This window comes from Sciurus carolinensis, chromosome 8 (genome assembly GCF_902686445.1).
Source record: "Sciurus carolinensis chromosome 8, mSciCar1.2, whole genome shotgun sequence".
Taxonomy (NCBI): Eukaryota; Metazoa; Chordata; class Mammalia; order Rodentia; family Sciuridae; genus Sciurus; species Sciurus carolinensis.
The window spans coordinates 102,659,829-102,679,317 of record NC_062220.1 but is presented as its reverse complement, the minus strand read 5'-3'; the positions used below and the strand labels follow the sequence as shown (position 1 = coordinate 102,679,317).

The window sequence follows — 19,489 nt, the reverse complement described above, 5'->3', positions numbered from 1 at the left end:
AAAAAATTCTTCAGGTCTGGAGGCGTGTTCAGCCTCCCAGAGAAGCCAGTGGGACTTGAGGAAAGGAGAGCCACCTGGTGGTCAGTACCAAAATCTTTAACCATTCTTAGGTCAGAATTTATCATTCAGTTAATAATTGGGTAGCTATAGGTGTGAAATACATGGTACGTAGTTCAAATGGAACTTAGAGTCAAGGAGAAAGGTTTGATAAGAGCCAGTCTCCCTAGCTGGTGATGTAGCTCAGTGGTAGAGCACTTGCTTAGCCTGCAAAAAGCCCTGGATTCAATTCCCAGCTACCACCACCACCACCAAAAAAAAAAAAAAAAAAAAAAGAAAAGAAAAGAAAATGAACTAGGGAATAGATAATTTGATTCACAGGTTCATTCCTGACCAGGCCTCAACTCCTTACAGGAGAGAGCTCCATTGAAACTATTTTTCCCACAAGATATAAGTTCTCTTCCACATCCACGGTACTTTATGTAGACCTCTCAGTGGACCCAATTAAGGTGTCCAAATTAATAATAGGAGGGAACTTACATCCAAGCCAACTCTCTTACCTTCTTTTATCTGAAACCATACAGTAACAGAAAGGACAAACTTCTCATTCATTCCTATGCTGTGAGCCTGAGATAACACAAATCCACAGGTACTCCACAAAACTGCAGAACCTCGTGGTTACTGCAGAAAAGCAGGCAGACAAAGAAATTGTGGGTCCCACCTACCAACATTTTCCAGATGTGGTATCTGGGAAAAAATGTTTCCCAAAGTAAAAAAGAAAAAGAACATACTGATTTGATTCATTTGGATCAAAGACCAATAAAGAAAATGCTATAATCTATCAGAGTGAACAGCCTAGAATACCTAGAATACCCAAATCAATTAAAAGTACCAGCTTGCACCTTTAACAGCTTATGTTAAATCGTCTTTTCCTTTACCAAGGCACAAATGGTTCTAAAGTCACATTGCAAAAGAACTAGACAGAAACTGTGTAATTGGTGATAGGAAAAAAGACCTAAAAATAACCTCTGTTTTCTGCTTCTCCCACCTTCACCCCCATCCTTGGTCTCAAGCCAAGAAATAGTCAAGTTAATAAATAAGAGTAAATGATAGACCATTTATTCAACCATAGATCAGGAGTCCCACAGGTAATCTGTGGAATAGAGGTTGGAGAGGATGGATTAAGTCTCTCAAACCTGTAGGAAACAGGTCTGACCTGAGGACTTCCCCAGCTTCAGGACTCCTTCAGGAATCCCTCCAAGCAGCCTCCAACTGCCCACCCACTCTTAAAATCAGCCTATTCTTTACCTCAGTTATTCAGTACTCACTCATAATTGATGGGCACTTATTCTCTCTCTCTCTCTCTCTCTCTCTCTCTCTCTCTCTCTCTCTGCCCCCCCACCTCTCCCTCCCTCCCTCCCTCCCTCCCTCTCACTATAGTTATATTCTCCAAGTTTTTTTTTAAATTACAGAATTAATGCACACTCATTTTAACAAATGTGAATAGCATAGAATCACCAAAAAGAAACAAATGAATGTGCCCTCTTTCTCTAAACCCATTCCTTAAGGATAAGTACTGTTTTTAGACAAATGGAAAGTTCGGTATGAGGAAGTAACTGCTTGAGCTAAAGCCGACCCTCATGTATTGTTTTTAAACAATTTAGCACACATTCTGATGGAGGATTTCTAAAATCTCAACAATGTTGAGTGGTCATCACAGTCATGTATGTATTGACATATGCTGAGAAAATTTATTAACAGGTTCGTTGATAAAGAAAGATTAGGCACATTGATGGCTATTTCCTGAAGTGTTTTCTAATGTACATACTTTTTCATTAAACTGTGTCATAAGATCCACAACTCTTATGCAGAAATTAAGTTGAAAAATAATTTAATTCTTGCTTTAGGCTACAATCAGTCAGGCATGAATAAATACACCTCTATTGATGAAGTGAAAACTCTTGAGCCTCTAGAGTTGAGAGAAAAATGTATTTTTATTAGTTCTGATGTTTAGAGCATTTTCTGTTTGCATTTCATATATCTGTTCTATTCTGTAAAGGTGCGTATTTCGTTTTCAGGTAAATGACTTGCATTTAAAATGAACAAGTCACTAAATTAAGTGGTTCTCTGATAAGAATTCTTTGACTGGAATAGTACTGGGATCCAGTTGTCCTTAGTTGTCCTAAGCTTCTGTGTTAAGAGACTAGTGTTGAGGAATAAGACATTTTGTTGGGTTTATTTGTTATATGACCTTCAGTGTCTGTTCCTGGTGTCAAAGTGTTGACCAGGAATTCACCCCGCCCCCCACCAAAAAGAGTATCTATGTTCATTACTTTTTTTTTTTTTTTTGGTGATGTGTGGATTGAACCCAAGGTATTGCATATGTTAGGCAAATGCTCTACCACTGAGCTGTGCCCCTATCCTTATATTCATTTACATTTATTGGGTCCCCTATAATGAACAGTTTAGAACATAATGGTGGATTCTTCACCCTATAGATGCATATAGCTGGGATCCCACGATATAGCTGGGATGCTCTAAAGAATGGTAGAAAACAGTTTTCTGAGAGAAGAAAAGCTGCTGTCAGCAATGCAGAATGTTCTAGTGCAGCAGCTGCTGAATTCCTGGCAGTGAAAACCCAGCTGGTGACATCACTCAGGAAAGTGATTCATCAGGACAGTATGATCTCATTTGTCTGCTCCTCATATGATACCATACCTTTTCTTGTAGAGGACTGCAAGCTCTCTTATGGATTCAAATGCTTTTATCTCCCAAACCTTCATCAGTTTCAGGTTTTGTCCTCTGTAGATAAGACTTAAGACAGAAATAAGTTTGGGAATTCGGATTTTCATTGTAGTGCTTCTTCCCCCATACCTACTAATTGGTCTTCTAAGTTCACCATCTGTAAGAGGGCTGTCTTTTCCATTTTCCCCATGATCTGCTCTTATTTGCCCTTTTAGAGCCAGACCAAACATCACTGCTAGAGTGTGTTCTAGAGCAGAGGTGGAGGTGTCAGCCATTCTTCAAGTCATTATGCCCAACAATGGACAAGTACAGACTTAGGATTAACACTGACCTTCCCACACCCCCACTGAGCCCAAACGTGGTCTTTCCAGGATTCTGTAATCAGGAAGAGTGATGTTTTCACTGCACTTGATACAAGGAACACAGTTCATGTATAATCAGAACAGTCATTTAATGCCCAGAAGAAAGTACTAACTGCTGGGTATGATAGTGTACCCCTGTAATCCCAATGACCCAGGAGGCTGAGGCAGGAGGATCACAAGTTCAAGGCCAGTCTCTGAAAATAAGTGAGACTCTCAGCAACTTAGAGAGATCTTGTCTCAAATTTTTAAAAAATAAATAAAAATAAAAAGGACTGAGCTGGACTCAGTGGCACATGCTTGTAATCCTAGTGGCTTGGGAGGCTGATGCAGGAGGATCACGAGTTCAAAGCCATCCTCAGCAAAAGCAAGGCAGTGAGCAACTCAGTAAAACCGTGTCTCTAAATAACATACAAAATAAGGCTAGAGATATGGCTCAGTGGTTGAGTGCCCCTGAGTTCAATACTCAGTACTCCTGCTTCCCAAAAAAGACTAGGGATATAGCTCAAGGGGAAAGTGTCCCTGGGTTCAACCCTAATACTGCCCCTTCCCCTCAAAAAGTACTCTTTGGCAAATTTCCATAAATGCTAACAGATTCTAGGAAGGCAGTGATCCCATTAAATACTCCAGACTGATCCAGGCTTCCAGAAGAACTGAACTACCTTCCACAACTGGCAATGTTTCAGTGTCCTGTGCTAGATTCATTCTGTGACATTATAGACTTACTTATGACTGAAGAACAGCAACAATAAAGAATATGAACATTCTGCCATGACAGTTTCTGGGTCTTTTGTTGTTTGTTTGATTTGGTACCAGTGATTGCACCAGGAGGTGCTTAACCATTGAACTACATCTCCAGGCCTTTTTAAAAACTGTTTTGTTTTGTTTTGTTTTGTTTTTTAATTTTGAGTCAGGGTCTTGCTAAATTGCTTAGTGCCTCATTAAATTGCTGAGGCTGGTCTCCAATTTGCCATCCTCCTGCCTCAACATCCCAGTTGCTGGGATTACTGGAGTACACCACCAGCCTGGTTCAAAATTTTTTTATTTGAATCCTAAAGATTCTGGATATATAAAAGTAAATCATAAATTTATATGAGAAAGGTACAGAAAATACATAACAAAAGAGATACAAGTAGTCCATAATAATCATATTGAAAACATATTCAATATCACTGATAATAAGATAAATGCAAATGAAAACTATACTAAGATAGTATTTTTAATCTATCGAATGAGAAAAACATACAAATAGTCTGATAACAAACTCCATTGGTGATTCTCTAAGGAAATGGGCCCTTTCACATATTCCTGTGAAAATGCACAATACCCTATGAAATAATTTGGCAATATCTCCAAAATTACCTACAAAGTTACCCTTTAGACCAGGCATGGGGGTACATACTTATAAATCCAGCTACTTGGGAGGTGTAGGCAGGAAGATCAGCAGGGTCAAGGTCAGCCTGGACAACCCAGTGAAACCTTGTTTCAAAATAAAATGAAAAGGTCTGGGGATGTAGCCCAATGGTAAAGCACTTGTCTAGCATGAGTGAGGCCCTTGTTTCAAAACCTGGTATTCCCCGCACCACACACACCTCTTACCCTTTAAACAAGCAATCCCACTTCTGGGAACCCAAGCTGAAGGTACGCTGGCAAAACTGTGAGAAAAGCACAGGAGCTGGGGCTCTTGGTCCTTTGTTCCCTATAGTGAAGACCTGAAAAGTGAATTCCGATGACCAAACCTTAGGTTTGTTATGCATTTTTGTCCAAAGTTTTGTGTTGAACTATTATAAATATACCATTGTCCTAACCTTCTTTTCATTTATAGCAAGCTGAGAAATTTTTTACTTGGTATGACCATGTATTTCCTTGTGGATTTTTTAAAGGATTTTTTTTCTCCCTACATTTTTGTCAGACTGTTATATCTCACTCATAAAAGAGGTGAAGAGTATCCAACAATTTAACTCATCATGCAAATATTTCCTTCTTTTTTGATATCTTTACTGATTACAAGTCAAATTTTGAAGAGCCTCAGAATACTGTTTAAAAAGAGTAATTATAGCCAGGCTTGATGGCACACATAAGGACCTGGGCTTGATGGCAACTGGGGAGGCTGAAGCAGGATTGCAAGTTCAAGACCAACCTCAGCAATTTAGCAAACCCCTCAGCTACTTAGTGGAACCTGTCTCAACATAAAAAATAAAAAGGCTAGAGCTGTAGCTCAGTAGTAAAGCAACCCTGGGTTCAATCCCTAGCACCAAAAAAAAAAAGAAAAGAAAAAAAGAAAAAGAAAAGAAAGAAAAAGAAAAAAGAAATAATTATAGATAATTCAAAAATAAAAAACAAATAAATAAAAGGGAGATCAGTGAAGTAGAAAAAGGGGATCAAGGAGAGAGAGGAGTGGAGGTAAGGGAAAAGTAATGGAGAAAATTATGTTCTGTGTATGTATGAATATGATGATGAATTTCACTATGATGTATAATTAATGTACTAATAAAAACATTTTTAAAAGAATAATTATAGTCAAGTAGGGCTTTTTAAAAAATAAAAATAAACATATGCCCACAGATGTTGGCATTCTGTACACTGTTCTACATCTTGCTTTTTGTAGTTCAACTTATAAAATAGATAATACATTTACATGGTTCAAAATTGAAATAATATAGAAAGGAGATCAAGAGGTCTTCATCCTGTCTCTGCCATCCTGTCCTTACTCTGAGTAGCATTTGTCCTGGAAAGTCCTGTTTTGACTGTTGGCTTAGTGTCCCAATCGTTTAGTATTTGTCCCAGTTTGTATTTTGTCATTGGGGATCAAACCCAGGTCCTTATGCATGCCAGGCAAGTACTCTTCCTCAGCTCCAGATTTTTCACTTTCCTTTTACTGAAATAAACATGGACTTCTGCTTTTTATTCCTTAGTTTGTCATGCTGTTTTATTGTATTTAACAAACAGAGTTCTCACCTGAATGTCTGGTTAAATTTGAAAAAAGACCAGTAATAACCTCTCTGTGCCAGACACTTTTCAAACTTCCCTGTCAAATCATCATGGAAGGCACTTGCTGATAGAACAAAGTGCACCTGGGGTGGTCGAGAACACCTCATTCTTTCTGTATTGATAATGGTTGGAGAAATATTGAGGTGTTATGTGGGATCAATGTGTGAACTATGTATGGAGAGAACTCTAAATGTACTTGCTACAGTGATTTCATCATTTATTATGTGGTAGGTATCTGTAGCTATTTGTTATATGATAATGCTTTTGACTTTGCAATAAACCCTTTGGCAACTGTGAGTTTTAAAAATAAAAACTGAGTGAGGGTGGGCACAGTGGTACATGCCTGTAATCCTGATGGCTCAGGAGACAGAGATAGGAGGATTGTGAGTTCATAGCCAACCTGAGTAAATTAGTGAGGCCCTAAGCAACTCAGCGAGACCCTGGCTCTAAATAAAATATGAAAAAGGGCTGGGGATGTGGCTCAGTGGTTAAGCCCCCCTGCATTCAATTCCTGGTTTTTTTTTTTTTTTTTTTTTTTTTGTTTTTTTTTTTTAATGAGTGAATACTGAATTTCTATTTCTACATGTAACTTGCACAAAATTTTTGTAGACGCACACATCCGTACCTTATCAAGATCAACAACCACAGGAAAACCAGCAGACACAAATCTGCTGTAGAAGTATCAGTATCTACTTCAAAAATTAGTAATTATTTTAAATAAAATTTTCCCAGAAACAATGATTTAAATCATACAGAAGGTACATTTACAAATCACTCTGTGAAGCAAGATTTCTCACTTAACTACTTTTAAAATTTCACTCATTTTAATTTCACTCATTTTCTTTCTTTTTTTCTTTTCTTTTCTTTTTTTTTTTTTGCACAGGAGATTGAACCCAAGGGTGCTTAACCACTGAGCCATAACCCAGCCCTTTTTAATATTTATTTTGAGACAAGGTTTCACCATATTACTCAGGACCTCACTAAGTTGCTGAGGCTGACTTATACACTTGTAATTCTCCTTCCTCAGCCTCCTGAGCCATTGGGATTACAGGTATGTACCACCACACGGGGAAATTTCACTCTTTTTCAATTCCAATTTTTCCTATGCCCATACAGAAACTAAAGCAATGGCTGTTAATTCATAGACTACTTTGACAAAAGAATTTACAGATATGTGATGCCTGTTTTATGATTTTTTTAATTAAAAAAAATCTTCACTAATTCTGGTGAAGTTCAAAATTTTTACTCTGTTCTCATAACCAATGTTGAAAGTGAAACAACCTGATATCATCTGAATGGCTAAATTAGGCAAGGTGGCACAACCTGTAAGCCCAAGCAAGACAGGAGGCTGAGGCAGGGGAATTGTAATTTTGAAGCCAGCCTCAAAACTTAGTCAAACCCTGTCTCAAAATAAAATATTTTTTAAAAAAAGGGCTGAGATGTTGCTTAGAGGTAGAGTGCCCCTGGGTTCAGTCACCAGTAGTAGAAGAGCAAAATGGAAAGGAATTAGTTAAAAAGTTCAACAAATAAGATAAAATTCCTTTTGTTGGTAATACCAGTTTAACATTGGAGTGTAGTATTGTGGTACAAAAATATACTTAATAAACTTAAAAATCTATAAAGGATGTTATGGGTTGGATTTGAGGTGTCCCCCAAAAGCTCACCTGTGAGACAATGAAAGAAGGTTCAGAGAGGAAATGATTGGATTGTGAGAGTCTTAGCCCAATCAGTGAAGTAATCAGTTGACGGGATTAATTGGTAACTGAAGGCAGCTGGGGTGTAGCTGGAGAAGGTGGGGCATTGGGGGCGTGGCTTTGGGGTAGGTATTTATGTCTGGCAAGTGGAGCTCTCTGCCTCTGCTTTCTGATCATCATGTGAGCTGCTTCCCTTCCACCACACTTCCATCATGATGTCCTGCCTCACCTTGAGCCGGGAGAATGGAGCCAGCTATCAATGAATGGACTAAGACCTCTGAAACCATGAGCCCTCAAACTTTTCCTCCTCTCCAATTGTTCTGGTTGGGTCCTTTACTTCACAGCAGTGAAAAGGCTCACAAAAACAGAGGATAAATGAACTTGGAGAGCTGGGGATGTGGCTCAGTGGTAGAATGTTTGCCTAGCATATGTGAGGCCCTGGGTTTGATCCTCAACACCACAATAAATAAAATAAAGACTTTTTTAAAATGCAGTGTACACACAATTTATAATGACGTCTGGGCAAGCTGTGATATTCCACCAACTAAAATAGAATAAATAGAATATGTAGCTGTCAAATATTAGTAAGCTTTAGAGTAACTAAATGCAAAATTGTTGTGGGCTGGGAATATGGTTCAGTGATAGAGTGCTTGCATGGCATGCATGAGACCCTGGTTTTAATTAGCACCACAGGGAGCAAGAAAAGCAAAATTGCTGTGATAAAGTAGATATTAAACTTAAAAGTACCTCCATAGGGCAGTTCAGTTTTCTCTCTTTGCTGCCCATCATTATTCTATTTTAGTAATTTTTGAGCCTTTGAAAATCAACCTGTAGTGTATTGATTTTTTTTTTTTTTTTTGTACATGGGGCCTCTAAAATTTTGGTTGTATTTTATTTAAAATCAGTTGTAAATGTTTCGTCCAAACATTCAATGAATTGAAATATAAGTCAGTTCAACTTTTGAAACCACTGGGGAGTTGTGACTATTGAAAGCAATACTTGGAAATAGAAGACACTGAACTTGATTTCTACAAAAGAAAGAGGGAAACTGAACAAGAGAAGAGATTATTCTGAAATATCCCAACTTCTATTTTTAGTTGAATTAAAATTTATATTCTGGGGACTGGGATTGTGGCTCAGGGGCAGTGTGTTTGCCTAGCATGCATGAGACCCTGGGTTCAATCCTCAGCACCACAAAAAAATAAAATAAAGGTATGTATCCACCCAAATCTAAAAAAAAAAAAAAAAAAAAAAAAAAAAAAAAAAAAAAAAAAAATTAAAAAAATTTTATATTCTGGGACTGGGGATATAGTTCAGTGGTAAAGCACTAGCTTAGCATGTATAAGGCCCTGGGCTCAATCCCCAGCACCACAAAAAATAAAAATAAATCAATTAATAAAATTTATATTCTAAGCTGGGTGTGGTGGCACATGCCTGTTATCCCAGCAGTTCGGGAGGCTGAGGCAGGAGGACTGAGAGTCGAAAGCCAGCCTCAGCCAAAGCAAGGCTCTAAGCAACTCAGTGAGATCCTATCTCTAAATAAAATACAAAATAGGCCTGGGAATGTGACTCAGTGGCTGAGTGCTTTTGAGTTCAATTGCCAGTACAAAAAAAATTATATTCTATAATAATAGTATAATAATAATAATATTCAATAATCAGTATAATAATAATTTCAATAAAAAATTAAGATGTATCATTTTTGTAGCATCTAAATTTGGTGAAAGAGTAAAAGAAATCATAATGAAAATTTATTTGAAGTTTTGTTTTATAAACATATGTGAAGTCAAAAGATAGTGACTGGGAAAAGATTTGGGCTGAAATGTATGTACATTTCAATCCAAAAAAAATAATCAGAACTGAGAATTGAGAATGTCCTTCATGAAGCATAACTTACTCTGCTAAGATATCTCTGAAGAGAGAATATTTCCCTATCAAAAACATTATAATCAACAGAGAAGAGTTGATCAAAGGTGCGGACAATTTCAAATGAAATGTATGGTTAATATATCTCAAATGAATATATGGTTAACACACTTTAAATGTATTAACCATAGAATACAACTTTAAAGAGGACTGCAGGCAATTTTATGAAAAACAAGTAAAATGATCACATGAAAGATGCATTTCTGCAGGAAAATAAGTATTAGAGACATAAATGACTAAATAACCAATTTAAAATGTCAATAGAACCAAAAATATTCAGACAATTAAATTTTTAATATACTTTTGTTTGTACATACTGCATATCTCTTCATATGGAAGAAAGTGTAGATCTAGGCTAGATTCACAAAGGATCTTGGAAATCAAAAAAGTAAATGCCTTGGGCTGGGGAGATAGCTCAGTCGGTAGAGTGCTTGCCTTGCAAGCACAAGGCCCTGAGTTCATATCCCCAGCACCAAAAAAAAAAAAAAAAGTAAATGCCTTGACTTGCTAGGTGCAGTGGCCCACAACAGTAATCCCAGCTACTGGGAGGCTGAGGAAGGAGGATCACGAGTTTAAGGCCAACTTGGGCAACTTAAAAGACTCTGTTTCCAAAAATGTAAAATAAAATGACCTGGGATGTAGCTCAGTGGAAGAGTACTTGCTTAATATTCTCAAGGACCTGAGGTTCAATCCCCAGTACCAAGAGTTAAAAAATACATTTATAAATTATGATAAGTTGCCAGATTCCCTAGGGATAGTTTTTGTTCTAAATTCAATAGGAAACGTGACCAGACTGCATTAGAAACCTTATTTTAAGTATCTTATACTTTTCAACAAACATTTTTTTTTTTTTACAGACTGCATTTTGATTCATTGTACACAATGGGGTACAACTTTTCATTTCTATGGTTGTACACAATGTAGATTCACACCATTCATATATTAATACATGAAAATATACATAGGGTAATACTGTCTGTTTCATTCTACTATCTTTCTGTCCTCCACTCCCTCCCACCCCATTTTCTTTTACACCATCAAAAGTTCCTTTGTTCTCTTTACCCCACTCCACCATCCCCCTTCGTTATATATCCTCATCCACTTATCAGAGAAAACATTGGGCCTTTGCTTTTTTGGGCTTGGCCTATTTCACTTAGCATGATATTTTCCCACTTCATCCATTTACCAGCAAATGCCATAATTTTATTCTTCTTTATGGATGAGTAATAGTCCATTGTGTGTATATATATATATATATATATATATATATATATATATATATATCAATCACAGTTTCTTTATCCATTCATCCATTGAAGGGCATCTCCATTGGTTCCACAATCTAGCTATCGTGAACTGAACTGCTATAAACATTGATGTGACTGCATCACTGTAGTATGTAACTTTAAGTCCTTAGGGTATAAACTGAGGAGTGGGATTGCTGGGTCAAATAGTGGGTCCACTCCAAGTTTTCTAAGGAATCTCCATACTGCTTTCCAGAGTGGCTGCACCAATTTGCAACTCCACAGCAATGTATGAGTGTGTCTTTTTCCCCACATCCACGCCAACACTTATTATTGTGTGTGTTCTTGATAATGGCCATTCTATTTGGAGATAGATGAAATCTTAGGGTGGTTTTAATTTGCATTTTTCTAATTATTAGGGATGATGAACACTTTTTCATATATTTGTTGATCACCTGTGTTTGTTCTGTGAAGTATCTGCCCAGTTACTTAGCCTATTTATGGATTGGGTTCCTTGTATTTCAGTATAAATTTTTTTAAGTTCTTTATAAACTTTGGAGATGAGTGCTCTGTCTGAAGTGTGTGTGGAAAAGATTTTCTCCCACTCTGTAGGTTCTTTTTTCACATTATTGATTGTTTCCTTTGCTGAGAAAAAACTTTTTAGTTTGAATCTATCCTATTTATTGATTCTTGCTTTTTTTTCTTGTGCTATGGAGGTCTTGTTAAGGAAGTCTGATCCTAAGCCAACGTGATGAAGATTCGGGCCTACTTTTTCTTCTATTTGGTGAAGTGTCTCAGTACTAATTCCTAGATCCTTGATCCATTTTGAGTTGAGTTTTGTACAGGGTGAGAGATAGGGGTTTAATTTCATTTTACTGCACATGGATTTCCAGTTTTGCCAGTACCATTTGTTGAAGAGGCTAGCTTTTCTCCATTGTAAGTTTTTGGCAACTTTGTCTAGTATGAGATAACTGTACTTATGTGGGTATGTCTCCGTGTCTTCTATCCTATACCATTGATCTACCTGTCTCTTTTGTGCCATGCTGTTTTTGTTACTATTGTTCTATAGTATACTTTAAGGTCTAGTATTGTGATACTTCCTGCATCACTCTTCCTGCCCAGGATTGCTTTGGCTATTCTGGGTCTTTTGTTCTTCCAGATGAATTTCATGATTGCCTTTTCTATTTCTATGAGAAATGTCATTGGGATTTTAATTGGAATTGTATTAAATCGGTATAGCACCTTTGGAAATATGGTCACTTTGATAATATTAATTCTGCCTATCCAGGAACATGGGAGATCCTTCCACCTTCTAAGGTTTTCTTCAATTTCTTTCTTTAATGTTCTGTAGTTTTCATTGTAGAGATCTTTCATCTCTTTGGTTAGAATAATTCCCAAGGTTTTTTTTTTTTTTTTTTTTTTGAGGCTATTGTGAACAGAGTTTGTTTTCTTCATTTCCCTTTCAGATGTTTCATCACTTATGAATAAAAATGCTTTAGATTTATGCATGTTGGTTTTATATCCTGCTATTTTGCTGAATTCATTTATGAGGTTTAGAAGTTTTCTGGTGGAGGTTTTTGGATTCTCTAAATAGAGAATCATGTCATCAGCAAATAGTGACAGCTTAAGTTCCTCTTTTCCTATTCATATCCCTTTAATTTCTTTGATCTGTCTAATTGCTCTGGCTAGTATTTCAAGGACAATGTTGAATAGAAGTGGTGAAAGAGGACATCCCTGTCTGTTCCCGTTTTTAAAGGGAATGCTTTCAGGTTTTCTCCATTAAGAATGATGTTGGTCGTGGGCTTAGCATAAATAGCCTTTACAATGTTGAGGTATGTTCCTACTATCCCTATTTTTTCTAGTGTCTTGAGCATGAAGCGGTGTTGTATTTTGTCGAAAGCTTTCTCTGTGTCAATTGAAATAGTCAAATGATTCTTAACCTTAAGTCTGTTGATGTGATAAATTACATTTATAGATTTCAAGATGTTGAACCAACCTTGTATCTCTGGGGTGAACCCTGCTTGATCATGGTGCATTATCTTCTTATTATGTTTTTGTATGCGATTTGCCAAGATTTTGTTAAGGATTTTTCATCTATATTCATCAGAGAAACAGTCTAAAATTTTCCTTCCTTGATGTGTTTTTGTCTGGTTTGGGTATAAAGGTGATACTAGCTTCATAGAATGAGTTTGGAAGGGTTCCCTCCTTTTCTGTTTCCCATAATACTTTGAGAAGTATTGGATGAGCTCTTCTTTGAAGGACTTGTAGAATTCGGCTGAGAATCCGTCTGTTCCTGGGTTTTTCTTTCTTGGTTGGTAGGCATTTGATGGCTTCTTCTATTTCATTGCTTGAAATTAATCTGTTTAAATTGTGTTATGTCCTCCTGGTTCAGTTTGGGAGGATCATATGTCTCTAGAAATTTGTCAGTGTCTTCAGTACTTTCTATTTTGTTGGAGTATAGATTTTCAAAGTAGCTTCTCATTATGTTATATATTTCAGTTGTATCTGTCATATTTCCTTTTTCATCACAAATTTTAGTAATTTGAGATTTCTCTCTCCTCTTTGTTAGTGTGGCTAAGGGTATGTCTATTTTGTTTACTTTTTCAAAGAACTAACTTCTTGTTTTGTCAATTTTTTGAATTTTTTGTTTGTTTGTTTCAATTTCATTGATTTCAGCTCTGATTTTAATTATTTCCTGTCTTCTACTATTTTTGGTGTTGTTCTGTTCTTCTTTTTCTAGAAGATAAAATGTAATGTTAGGTCATTTAATCATTGGCTTTTTACTCTTTTCTTGAATGTGCTTCATGCAATGAATTTTCCTCTTAGTACTGCTTTCATAGTGTCCCAGAGAGTCTGATATGTTGTATAAACGTTCTCATTTACCTCTAAGAATTTTTTTTATCTCCTCCCTAATGTTTTCTGTTATACATGCTTCATTCAATAGCACATTGTTTAGTCTCCTGGTGTTGGAGTATTTTCTGTTTTTTGTTTTTTGGTTCTTTTGTAGTGCTGGGGATTTGAACCCTGATCCTTGTGCATGCTAGGCAAGCATTCTACAAAGTAAGCTATATCCTCAGCACCAGTAGTTTCAGCTTTTTGTTTTGTCATTGATTTCTAATTTTATTCCATTATCATCTGATAGAACACAAGGCAATATCTCTATTTTTTTGCATTTACTAAGGGCTGCTTTGTGGCATAACATATAGTCTATTTTAGAAAATGATCCTTGTGCTGCTGAGAAGAAAGTGTATTCACTCATTATTGGATGGAATATTCTATATGTCTGTTAAGTCTAAGTTATTGTGTTATTGATTTCTATGGTTTCTTTGTTTAGTTTTTGTTTGGAAGATCTATCCAGTGGTGACAGTGGTGTGTTAAAGTCACCCAGAATTATTGTGCTGTGCTCTATTTGATTCCTGGAATTGAGAAGGATTTGTTTGGTGTACATGGATTCAACGTTGTTTGGGGCATAAATATTTACGATCGTTATGTCTTCCTGACTTATGGTTCCCTTAATCAGTATGAAATGTCCTTCTTTATCCCTTCTGACTAACTTTGCCTTGAAGTCCACTTTATCTGAAATAAGGATGGAAACCCTGCTTTTTTACTGAGTCCGTGTGTGTGGTAGGTTTTTTCCCATCCTTTCACCTTTAGTCCTGGATGTATTTTTCTATGAAATGAGTCTCTCCCCAGCCCCCTGGGTCTTTCTTTTTAATCCATTCTATGTCTTTTGATTGATGAGTTTAAGCCATTAACGTTATTATTGAGATATGATTTGTATTCCCAGTCATTTGGGCTTATTTTTGGTTTTTAACTTGACTTGGTTTCTCCTTTGAATGGATTTTCCTTTAAGGTAGATTCCTCTCTTTGCTGACCTACATTGTTTTTCATTTCCTCCTCATGGAATATTTTGCTGAGAATATTCTGTAGCACAGGCTTTCTATTTGTAAATTCTTTTAACTTTTGTTTATCGTGGACAGATTTTATTTCCTCTTCAAATCTGAAAGTTAGCTTTGCTAGGTATACGATTCTTGGTTGGCAACCATATTCTTTCAGAGCTTGAAATATGTTGTTCCAGCCCTCCTAGCTTTTAGAGTCGGGACAGAGAAATCTGCTGATATCCATGCTGGTTTCCCTCTATATGTAATCTGATGCTTTTCTCTCATAGCCTTCAAAATCCTATCTTTATTTTGTATGTTAGACATTTTCATTATGATGTGCCTTGGTGTGGATCTGTTGTGATTTTGTGCATTTGGTGTTCTGTAAGCCTCTTGTATTTGATTTTCCATTTCATTCTTCAGGTTTGGGAAATTTTCTGATACTATTTCATTGAGCAGGTTGTTCATTCCTTTGGTTTGTATCTCTGTGCCTTCCTCAATCCTGATAATTCTTAAATTTGGTCTTTTCATGATGTCCCTTAGTTCTTGGAAGTTTTGTTCATGATTTCTTACCATCTCCTCTGTTTGGTCATCTTTATTTTCAAGATTAGATATTTTGTCTTCATTTTCTGAGGTTCTGTCTTCCATGTGATCTAGCCTGTTGGTGATGCTTTCCATTGAGGGTTTTTTGTTTGTTTGTTTGTTTGTTTGTTTAATATAGTTTCCTTCCTTTCAAGGATTTGTTTGGTTGTTTTGAGATTATCTATCTCTTTGTTGAAATGATCTTTTGCTTCCTGCAGTTGCTTTTTCAACTGCTTATTGGAGTGATCATTCATTACTGCATTTGCTCTCTTATCTCATCCTTTGCTTCACAAATCATTTTACTTATGTATATTCTGAACTCCTTTTCTGACATTTCTTCTGACATGCTTCCAAATGTGTTGTCAAATGGGGAGCTGCATCTCAGTGTGTGGGCTTGGTTGTCTGGGGATCCTGGAGCAGGGGTGTGTTCAGTCTGGTTTAGGGGTCCTGTAGGCAGGGAGTGGTTGGTCGGGCTGAGGAATCCTGGAGACGGGGCTCAGTCAGTCTGGCCCGGGGTCCTACAGGTCCTGGCTGTTGTCTCAAAATGGCAGCTACCACGTGTAACTAAACCTGCAGGTACCCAACACAAATGTTATATATATACATTTATATAAAATATTCAAACAAGAACACAAGGCAGAATGTAGCATAAGACATGAGGCCCTGGTGTTTAAGTCCCAGAACTAAAACAAAGACATAATGTGAACATCATTTTGATTCCCACAACTTTACTCCTAGGTAATCATTTTCAACAGCCTGATGCAAAGCCTATAAATCCTTTCTGCATTCAGAGAGATACACTTATACTCACCATCTGGAGTTTATCTGTTTAAATATAAATTGAATTATATTGTATGTGTTATTCTGCAACCTATTTTTTTCTCCCACTAAACAATTTATCTTGGAAATCTTAACAGTATATGTAATTCCAGCACACTCATTTTAAACAGTTAGTGTTCCAAAGCATGGATATATAAAAATTATTTATTCAATCACTTCCAGAACTTCTTTTTTGGTGCTAGGAATCAAAACCAGGGCCTCGTGATGCTATGAAAGCTCTCTACTGCTGAACAACGCCCTCAGCCCAAGAAATAACATCTTATTGTGAATAAATTATGAGAATATAAAATGGTATGATATGATAGCTAGGTATTTGGAAGCATTAAAGCACAAAAGATTTACCAGATTTGGAAGTTCATGTGTACAAAGCAAATGTGAGTGTAGTTTTCAATACAGGGGATGGAAAGTGAATGGGCCTTATAGCCAGTTAGACCTAGATTACAATCCCTGGTCTGACTGGAGTGAGATGAAATCTTAGAGTAGTTTTGATTTGCATTTCCCTAATTGCTAGAGATGTCGAACATTTTTAAAATATATTTTTAGTTGTAGTTGAACACAATACCTTTATTTTTGTAGGGCGCTGAGGATAGAACCCAGGGCCTCATGTATGCTAGATAAGTGCTCTACCACTAAGCCACAACCCCAGCCCCTGAACATTTTTTCATATATTTATTGATCAATTGTATTTCTTCTTCTGTGAATATCTGTTCAATTCCTTAGCCCATTTATTGATTGGGTTATTTATTTTTTGGTGTTAAGTTTTTTGAGTTCTTTATATATCCAGGAGATTAATACTCTGTCTGAGGTGCATGTGGTAAAGATTTCTCCCATTCCGTAGGCTCTCTCTTCACATTATTGTTTCCTTTACTGAGAAGGAGCTTTTTAGTTTGAATTCATCCCATTTATTGATTCTTGATTTTACTTTTTGTGCTTTAGGAGTCTTCTTAAGGAAGTCAGTTCCTCGGCTGACATGGAGAAGATTTGAGCCAACTTTTTCTTCTCTTAGGCACAGGGCACTCCAGTCAGAATGGCAATTATCAAGAATACAAGCAACAACAAATGTTGACCAGAATGTGGGAAAAAAGGCACACTCATACATTGCTGGTGGAACTGCAGATTGGTGTAATCATTATGGTAAGAAATATGTGTTAACACAAAAGGACTGAGCCCAGTGCAAACTTCACAGATCAGCACACCCTTTATTCAGTGATGAAATCATACCTCTGATGGACCCACTTTCCTGGTGGAAAATGAGCCACCGGTCAAAGGGGGAGTCTGTGCTTATATAGGTTACACTGAGAGGTGACTTAATGAGTGTGTCAATTTGGGCCCTCAGGATCTGTTCTTACTGGGCAAGATGATGGGATCAGCGGTCAGTATCTGGGTTTGTCTTTACTGGGCCAAATAGAGGGTCTGGGGTCCCAATATACTGTCACTGGGAAAGGATTTATTTCAGGAAGGATCAATTCTTTGACTTCTTCTCAGAGACTATCACTAGGCTTGATGGACATCTCCTCCCCAGGGCTTGTCTGGTTACTAGGAAAGAATGTATTGAGATCCTTATCAATGCTATCAATGTGTTGCCTTCTTCCTCACTCCCTCTTCCCAGGCTACACTGTTTTGGAGATTGTCATTTTCCATATCTTACAGATTCCTCAGAAAAATTGGATGGAACCACCATTTGATCCAGCTATCCCACTCCTCAGTTTATACCCAAAGGACTTAACATCAGCACACTACAGTGATGCAGTCACATCAGTGTTTATAGCAGTTAAATTCACAATAGCTAAGCTATGGAACCAACCTAGGTGCCCTTCCACAGATAAATGGATAAAGAAAATGTGGCATATATACACAATGGAATATTATTCAACCCTAAAGAAGAAGAAAATTATGGCATTTGGAGGTAAATGGATGGAAGTGGAGAATATCATACTAAGCAAAATAAGCAGATCCCCCCCAAAAAAAAGGCTGAATGTTTTCTCTGATATGCGGATGTTAATTCACAATAAGTGCATGGAGGTTAGGGAAGAATAGATGTACCTGGGTTTAGACAGAGGACAGTAAAGGGAGGAGAGGGGATAAGGGGGTAGGAAAGATAGTAGAATGAATTGAACATTATTACCCTATGCGCATATATGATTACATGACCAGTGTGATTCTCTATTGTGTGCAACCAGAAGAGTGAGAAGTTGACTCCATTCATGTATGATATGTCAACATGCATTCTACTGTCAAGTATAACTAATTAGAACAAATAAAGTAAACAAAAAAAATTAAATAAGAACAACAAAAAGTTACCAAGTCTGTCTCTTACCAGTCATGTAGTTTAAAATAATTCACATAACTTTTCTAAACCTGTTTTTCTTTTTTTCTTTCTTTTTTTTTTTTTTTTTTTTTTTGTGGTGCTGGGGATTGAACCCAGGGCCTTGAACTTGCAAGGCAAGCACTCTACCAACTGAGCTATATCCCCAACTCCTGTTTCCTCATTTTTAAAATGAAATAATGAGTCTACTTTACCTATTTTGTCTTAAGGATTAAAAACATGGATGTAGAACATTCAGTGGTAGAGTGCTTGTGTAGCATGTGTTGGAGGCCCTGCGTTCAATCCCCAGCACTACAAAAGTAAATAAATAAGCAGAGTGTATCAAAAGTACTTAACATAATGCCTAGCACATAGCAAGAATTCAAATTAAAAGGATAAATGAGCCTAAATTGTTGAAAAAACTTGGTCATTTCATTTTCACATTTATTCTATATTTTTTCCTGCTTGTAAAATTGAAATATTATTTTATTTTTTAATTTATTTAGAGATGGACTCTCCATATTACCCATACTGGTCTCGAACTCCTGGGCTCAAGAGATCATTCCCCTTAGCCTCCTAAGGTACTGGGACTATAGGTACATACCACCCACTCAGTGAAATACTTTTTAGAATGATTTTTTATTCACCAATAAAGTCCATTTCTAGACATTTATTTCTCATGTATACTGCATGTGTTTTATTAAAAATCAAAGTCCTAAAAAGGGAGAGCTGCTAGTCATCAGACTCTGATCCACTTCATCTTGACTAATTTGGAAGTAATGAAGTTCATAAGTTTCCTTGTCAGATGAAGTCAATCATGAAGATTAGTTTTAAGGTATTTTTTGGCAAGATATTTCAAATACCTCTTAAAGAACAATTTCTCAGAAATAGCTGTGATTTTATTCTTGAAGCATTCAATCCAGTTTTT

The 19,489-nt window shown here is 36.7% G+C and overlaps 1 non-coding gene across 1 annotated transcript; it reads right to left on the bottom strand.

Moving 5' to 3' along the window:
* Nucleotides 1-5,004: 5,004 nt before the first annotated feature.
* LOC124992004 (small nucleolar RNA SNORD101) lies at nt 5,005-5,076 on the bottom strand. Its single transcript, XR_007110016.1, has one exon. It is a non-coding gene; the product is annotated as a small nucleolar RNA SNORD101 (small nucleolar RNA).
* Nucleotides 5,077-19,489: the final 14,413 nt, after the last annotated feature.